Source organism: Pinus tabuliformis, chromosome X (assembly GCF_031772625.1).
Source record: "Pinus tabuliformis cultivar Carrire ecotype Pingquan chromosome X, CPIR1, whole genome shotgun sequence".
Lineage (NCBI taxonomy): Eukaryota > Viridiplantae > Streptophyta > Pinopsida > Pinales > Pinaceae > Pinus > Pinus tabuliformis.
The window spans coordinates 1,369,203,031-1,369,211,790 of record NC_142308.1 but is presented as its reverse complement, the minus strand read 5'-3'; positions in this window follow the sequence as shown (position 1 = coordinate 1,369,211,790).

Below are 8,760 nucleotides of genomic sequence, written 5' to 3'. Positions count from 1 at the left end.
AAGGGAAAGAGATAAGCAATCCTCCAGCAAGTCAATCATCATCAGCAAGCAAGATAGATCAGCCATCAAGTACACCAAGAGATAAAGTGGAAAAAAGAGAAGTTCCAGCCAAAGAAGGTGAGAAGGTTTCAGCTTTCAGTTTGGAGAATGAAATTTCAAAGTTGAAAGTGTCCATTCCTTTGACGGAAATCATGAAGAACAACACTTACCGAGGCCAAATCTCCAAGATGCTGAATTTTGATCCAATGCTAGACATGGTGAATGTAGAAGATGATCAGCCGCAATTGATTTTTGGGCCCGCTTTAAATGGTGAGTCTCCCGAAAGTGAAGTTCCTCCATTCTATATCAGTTTGCGATTGCATGAGTATGTTTTACATAATGCCATGTTTGACTCGGGAGCTTCGCATAATTTGATGCCAAAAGAAATCATGGAAAAGATGGGACTGGACATCACGAGGAAATATCATGATTTGTATTCGTTTGATTCCAGCCGGGTGAAATGTATTGGTTTGTTCAAGGACTTGGTAGTGAGCCGAGATCAAATCCCACCAAAGAATATTTTGATGGATGTGGTGGTGGCGGATATTCCTCCGCGATTTGGTATGTTGCTTTCGAGATGTTGGGGAGCTAAGTTGAAAGGTACACTTCAGCTCGACTTTTCCTATGCTACAATTCTGGTCTTTGGTCAGATGAGGAAGTTATATAGGGAGCAAAAGATGAAATACATGATCACTAGTAAGGAAAAGCCAGTTAATCATCCTGTAAATTATGTACATACAGATTTAGAGTCATTTGTTTTGTTCGCGGATAATTTTAATGAGATAGATAGTCAGTTAGTTCAAGCAGAAGATATATCAGACATTACATAAAATTTTAGAGAAGTTTTGAGAAAGGAAAGTGAAGAAAGGTCCGCTGTCATGGAGCCAACAGCTGAAATTAATGGGCAGCAAATAGAAAATGCAGAGACATCACATTTTCAGCACTTAGAAGGTGATGAGGATGGTCTTTGGACCATGGGTTTTGATGGCGCTGTGGGCAACGATGGTGCTGGTATAGGTGTGTGGATTCGAAGTCCATTTTCTGTCCGAAACAAAGTCCCAAGCAAGGTACGAGTATGTTCTTACAAATTGGCATTCGATTGTTCAAACAATGAGGCGGAATATGAGGCTCTCATTGCTGGCCTGAAAATCCTTAGGAAGTTGAAGGCAAAGAAGATAGCAGTATATGGCCACTCCGAGTTGGTTATAAATCAAGTGAAAGGTGAGTTCCAGGCCAAGCATCCTCGTATGCGAGCATATCAAAATGTTGTCCTAGATATCTTGAAGCTGTTTTCTGAACATACTTTGACATGTGTGCCCCGTATCCAAAATGGTGTTGCGGATGCATTGGCTAAGGCAGCAAGCAATCTAAAAATTCCCATGAATTCCAGCAATAAGTTTCAGATTTATGTGAAGCACCGTCCTACAGTTCTAGACAATCAAAGATGTTGGCAAATTTTCCAAGATGACAAAGAAATGAAGGATTTTCTGCAAGTTGAAGGTGAGTTCAAAGACATCTCCATAGATACAGAACCTGAGGAAGTAAATCAGATGGATGTATTGCAACTTAAAGATAATTTTATTCCTAAAGGATTAATTCCTTTGGAGGAGCTGTTTGATCAAGATGACGTGGCCCGCAAACCAACTTTGAGGCCAACGGAAGAAGGTGTTGAAGAAGTGAATGTCGGAACAGCTGAAAATCCAAAGATGGTGAAACTATCGAAAGCATTGTCGCCAAAGGTAAAGAAAGAATATATCAGATTGTTGTCTTCGTTTTCTAATGTTTTTGCATGGGATTATTCAGATTTGAAAACTTATGACACAAGTATCATTCAGCATACCATTCCCATAAAGCCTAATCAAAAGCCTTTCCGACAAAAGTTGAGAAGAATTAATCCTAAGTTGCTGCCTTTGATTGAGAAAGAAGTTAACAGGTTGTACAAGTCTGGAATTATAGTGCCAATCAGATTTTCCGACTGGATTTCCAACTTGGTGCCCGTGAGAAAAAAGACCGGTGAGATCCGCTTGTGTATAGACTTCAGAAATCTGAATAAGGTGTCACTAAAGGACAATTATCCGCTGCCCAAGATGGATCATATATTGCAGCAGGTAGTAGGGGCATCAAGGATGTCGCTACTTGATGGTTATTCCGGGTATAATCAGATTTTGGTGCATGAGGATGACCGCGACAAGACTGCATTCACTACTCCATCGGGGACATTTCATTATGCCAATATGCCATTTGGATTGAAAAATGCAGGTGCTACCTTTCAACGGGCGATGGACATGGCCTTTGCTAATGAGAAGGATGTCTTTTTGGTCGTTTATCTTGATAATTTAACTGTGTTTTCTAAATCTGATGAAGAATATTTGTATCATTTAACAATGGTGTTTCAAAAGTGCAGAAAATATGGTATCTCATTGAATCCAAAGAAAAGCGTTTTCGCCATGAGTGAAGGCAAGCTATTGGGCCACATCATTTCCAAAGATGGCATTCGTATAGATCCTGCACGTGTGGAAGCTATTCAGCAATTAGAGCAGCCCCGAAACAAGAAGGAGATTCAGTCCTTTAATGGCAAGTTGAATTTTCTACATCGTTTTATTCCGAATATTGCCAAACACCTCAGAGAAATCACTAGCATGCTAAAAAAGGACAGCCAGCTCAAATGGACCGAAGAGGCGGTAAAGTCTTTCAATTTGGTAAAGTTAATTTTATCTTCAGCCCCAACTCTAATCAGCCTGGATTATACACAAGATTTTGTTCTATTTTCATTTGCTTCTGAGCATACATTGGCAGCTGTGCTGATGCAAAAGAGAGATGGAGTTGAGAAGCCCATTACTTTTTTCAGTTGTATTATAAGGGACGGAGCGCTGAAGTATAATATCATTGAAAAACAAGCATTGGCGCTGGTAAAAGCCTTGAAAGATTTCCGTGTGTACATACTGAATTCCCACATTTTGGCATATGTTCCTAACGCGGCTGTTAAAGATGTTTTGGTACAAGTGGAACCGGAAGGAAGGCAAGGTAAGTGGATTGCTGCACTATTAGAATATGATGTGGAAATTAAGCCTACCAAGCTGATTAAGGGTCAAGGTCTCACTAAATTGATGGCTGAAACAAATCTCCATGTCCTAGACATTAATTTGATAGCTGCCCTATCCGATGAAGACGAGGAGAATTCAGCACTACAGGTATCTGACATCTTTATTTCTTCTCCTTGGTATTCTGATATTGTATATGTGCTTCAAAATTTGTCTTCACCTCCCGGGATGCCTCGAAACAAAGCTAAGACATTGAAATTAAAGGCTACCAAATTTTGCATCATCAAATCTGCATTATATTGGAAAGACCCCGGTGGCATATTGCTGAATTGTTTGGTCGAGGAGGAAGCTAAGAGAGCTGTAGAGGATTTTCACAAAGGTGACTGCGGGGGCCACTTGTTTTGGAAGACCACAGCAAACAAGATCCTAAGGGCAGGTTTTTATTGGCCTTCATTGTTTTCAGATGTATATAAAGCAGTCAAGAGTTGTCATGAATGTCAAATTTTTCAAGGAAAGCAGAAATTACAACCATTGCCTCTCAAGCCCATTGAAGTCAGCGCACCATTTCAGTAGTGGGGCTTGGATTTCATCGGCAAAATTCATCCAGCATCTTCCGGACAGCATCGACGGATATTGACAGCCATCGATTACTTCATGAAATGGATTGAAGCCGTTCCCACCCGGCAAGCCATGGACTTGGTAATTATTTCTTTCCTTGAAAATAACATATTGTCACGTTTCGGCTGTCCACATAAGCTGATTACAGATAATGCAGCAGCGTTTAAATCAAATAAGATGGTTGATTTTTGCTACAAATATAATATCAGCTTGGGGCATTCGACTGCCTATCACCCACAAGGAAATGGGCTGGCTGAATCTTCGAATAAATCCTTGGTAAACATCATAAAGAAATTGTTGGAAATCAATAAGAAGAGCTGGCACAAAAAGTTAGTAAATGCATTATGGGCTGATCGTGTAAGTCAAAAAAAGTCAATTGGTATGTCACCTTTTGAACTGGTTTACGGGACAGATGCAGTGTTTCCTACTTCACTTAGTATTCTGGTAGCAAAGTTGCTTCAAGAAGCTAGTGGTGAGGAGGATTCCATGCAAAGGCGGATTGGTCAAATGATTCATTTACAGCAGACATGGGAGGAGGTTCTTCACAATACTCTCAAGTTGCAAGAGCGCATAAAGAAAATCTATGACAGGAAAGCAAAACCGGATGATTTCCAAATAGATGATGTTGTTTTGAGGTGGGATGCCCAAAATGAAGACAAAGGGAAACATGGAAAGTTTGACAACTTATGGAAGGGTCCCTACAAAATTGCAGCATACCATGGTCCAAATGCCTTTCTTCTCAAAGAAATGAATGGTGATGATTGTCTCGGAGGGTCGGTCAATGGTCGACTACTTAAAAGGTACCATGTCTGAGCATTTTCTGCTCTAGTCATTATCATTGTAATTACCATTTTACTTTTATTCCACTGCAAGTGTGAACTGATCTTTCATCTTTAGTCTGGGGCCCGCGGTGAAGGCTATAATTCTGAAGATGAAGATTAGTTGGTGTGAGTTTGTCATGTTGTTTGTATCAGTTCATTTTCTGTTTAAAGTTGAAGTCAGTTTGAGTCAAAATTGGTCCAATTTTCAGTCACTTGTCAAGTCAATAAAGCTGTCCCAGTTTGGGTCAAATATGTAAATAATGACTCCATTGCCCAATGATTAAAAGGCACTGGTCTGCTCTCCCAGAGGTCTAAGGTTCTTGGCACCTCCAAGGAGCTACCATCCCCATTGGAGCCAATGTTAGAGTCGGTCTAGTAGCCCTCCATCAGCGATCAAAGCTCTTTGCATTTGCATAAGTAGGTGTCTCATCAGTGTCATCTTATTGCATTCCATTAGGCATGCCATAACCCTGATGGAGGGGCTTGTGTCATTTATTCCCCTCTTGGCATTGCTGGATCAAGTTTGTTTCAGTCAACAAATTCCTTACAGGGTCATTGGTCTTGTCTTGAAATCAAGGTCCTAGGTCTAGGGTTTAGTCCAATTTTGTCTTTTAAGGTCATGTCTTTTGAGGTCAATAAATGCCCAACAGGCTAGAGGGATGTCCAGCAAAGCATCACTTCAAATGATTTCATATTGTACAACTAATTTTTACCTTGAGTTCAAAAACCCTGTTTTTGAAGGCAAGGTCATTTTCTCATTTTTTGTAAAAATGTGTAAAAAATTCAAACTCTCCAGAAGTTGGCATGCAGCCTTGATCTCCTTTGCCAAGACTCTTCAGAAGCTATCCCTGCAAACATTTGCAAGAAAAAGCATCATTTCAACCAATTTCATGTCAAAAAGGAAACCACAAGTCAGCAGTAATTAGTTACAAAAAGTGTCATTTTATAAACATTATAAAGTGAGTTTGAGGGGAAATAAATTTAAATCAAGCTTATAAAAGCCCCTCTCTCTTCATTTTGTCATTCATTTGCCTCCAAGACTCCAAGAGCAAGTGTGAAAGGCGATTTAGTGTGAAACTGGGCGAATTGAGAAACAGAGCCTACGCGCTACGCATCAGAGCCCGTGCGCTACGTGTTGGGCGTGCGCTACGCATCAGGGCACACTCTGCAGTGGAAGAATTGGTCAGGCACTACGCGTTGGGCGCGCGCTACGCGTCAGGGCCTGCGCGCTACGCGTTGGGTTTCACCTACAGCAAATTGCCAACAAGCTTCAAAATGACCTCAAATCTCTTAAGTTTTACAGGTAGGCCTCAAATCATCAATGTTTTTTGCTTGCTAAAGAAAAATGAGCATGGAAAATGTGTCAAATTCCATCAAGTGTGAAGCATGAAATTCATATATATTATGTTTAAAAATTTCAAATTGCAAGTGAGGCTAGGGTTTTGAGTTCGCTGCCCAAGGTCATCTTTTTCACTCCCTCATTTCCCCACATTCCCATTATCACTTCCCTTGTCACTTTCACACAATTTCCCTAACAAAATATCAAAAGCCCTAAAACCCTACCCCTATCCCTAAAATTCAATAAAATCTCCCTAAATCCTACCTCCTATCAAACCCCTACAAATTATGATTATGTGATGATGTATGTGTCATAATTCCTTCCCTAAATTCCCTTTTTTATATATTTTCCCTAAATCCCCTCAAAAGTCCCCCTCCCTAACATCTCCCTTGTGTTTTTTTGTCCCCTTGGAGTAGCATTCAAACAGTCAAAACAGTAGGTCATTTGTGCAGAAGCAGCAGTACATTTCAACCATTTTGCTCTTGAAACCATGTCAGAAACCGAAACAGACTATGAGCAAAGTGATGACCGTGAGTCAACACCGGAGGTTGAGGTGCCAAGGAGGCCTCACAGGGGTGGTAAGGGTGGTCTGCATGTGAGAGAGGAGCCCACCTCTTTGGCCTACTTGCAAGCTTGTCCACTTGCAGTCACATGTTTCTGTCATCAATCATGCTATGAATATTTCGAGAGAATTTCCCAAATTCAGCACCACAGGGAATTGGTCTGCTTGTTTGTTTTGCATTTGCACAATGGGCATGTGAATCTTACAGTGGTGGATTTTACATTGTCACCTGAGATTGTTGCTCAAGCAACAGGGATACCCAATGTTGGAGAAGAGTGGAACAAGCGCCAGCTGTTGGACAGATTCCAGTATGAGCCCTAGATTAAACTTGTATGTGTAAGGCACCTAACTGGTGTGTTTCCTTTCAGATTCTTGAGGGATGAGTATGCACCCTTGATGAGGCTCATCATTCTCTATTTCACCTGTGAGGGCAGATTTTCACGTTTTTATTCGTATCATATCCGCTTGTTGATGCATTTCACACGGGTACGGATGATGAACATTCCTTTCTTCATGTGCCGGAATATTGAGAGGATGGTGCCCTTGGTGCAGAGAAAGAGCCCATCACAGCAACACAGGAGCATCTACCATTATGCTTTGATCAATATTGTGGTCATGCATCAGTTGGCCCAGCAGGGTATTCCATGGGAGGATTTCATTTCTCGAGATTTCGTCACAGCGCCACCACCCCCTAAGGTTGTTCATGAAGAGGGAGGACCTTCACAGCAGTATGACATCCCTGAGCCCAGACATGTCAGCTCCCCTCCATTGGTCACATATCAGAGAGGCCACAGGGCCTTATTTGCATCATCTCGGCGAGTATTTTCTCCACATCAGGTGGAAGGGGTTTCGCCTTCTTCATCAGCACCGCGAGTGTTATCTCCACACCAGGTGGAAGGGGCCTCGTTTTCGACAGCAGCACAGGTATCAGAGAGGGGCAAGCAGCCCAGGATTGAGGAGGGATTGTCAGGTGATCCAGATATTGACATCATTGATCTTGACACCCATTCTCCTAGCTCGGAGCTTAAGGAGATCATTCAGCAACGGGAGGCTGAAAATCGCTTGTTGCAAGAAAAATTAGAGAGGGCACAATGGACAATCACATATTTAGAGCAGCGCAACAAGCAATTAGAGGATGAGCACACTCTCGATGAGTTGCGGAGGCTCCATGAAGACCGCAACTTGTCTCGTAAGAGACCCGGTGATTTGGTACCCATTGAGCGAGATGCTATGCTTCTCCGGGTCAATGCTCATTTGGAGAGGTTGCTGGCCAAGGCTAACAAAGATAAGGACATGCTCCAGAACATGAAAAACCATTATTGGGCTCGAATGCACGTATGTAAGGCAAAAATGAAGGTGCTCAAAGGACGGTTGGCCAAGGAACTAAAACGAAGAAAAAGGCCCGATCCCCTCCACATCTTGGCTGACGCTTCCTTGAAGGAGCATGGTACTAAATGACTTACCTTCTACACAAATTTCAAAAAAATTTGAGCATTTTTGGTCATTTGTGAATTTTTTGGGCAAAAAATAGGTTTTCTTCCCCAACGCGTAGCGCGCCGCGCGCTACCCTGAAGATGGGCAACTCCTTTTCATGAAAACTCAGAATTTTTAGATTTGTCATGCATAAATACACTTGCTCAGCAATTGCCAAGAAATTTCACCAAGTTTTGAGCCTCCAGAAGGTCAAAAAACATGCAAAAAATGACTTTCTGCCACTTTTTTGACACACAGGAAGCAGTCTTGGGATATTGCAATTTTGGAGGGGCAAATGGACACCAAATTGAGAAATTCTAGTTTGGGTTGGAAAGTAGACATCCGGATGTTTCCAACAAGCCCACTTTGGCCTCATTTGGACTCCGGGAAGTGCCTCAAACGCAGGCCCAAAGGCGCGCTACGCGTTGAGATTCAGGGCGATACGCATCAGGCTATTTTCATAGAAATGCACCTACAGCTCAGCAAAACGCAGTTTTGACTAGGTTTGACTTTTTGGAGTGGGTTTTGATCCTCCTTGATGTAAATGATGTAATTTTATGATCCTTTGACACTTATTTATCTCTTCTAGAAGATTCATTCATGAAATAGGCAAAAATTTAATGAATGAATTGGTTTCCTAGCTTAAGGAGGCAAGTTGTTTTGACTGCCTAGATTTTAGTGCTCAGTTTGGAATTGGTTGAAACAGCTCCTAGGATAGTGAGCTCGACCCCTAGAGGCAAGGAAAGATGTTAGTATTGCCTATATTATGTACTTTCTTGGTCATTTTCATGGTTGGACTCTTGAGGGAGAAAGCTTCTATTGTATTACTCATTGTATCTCTGCAATTTTTGGCAAAGGAAGACCAGG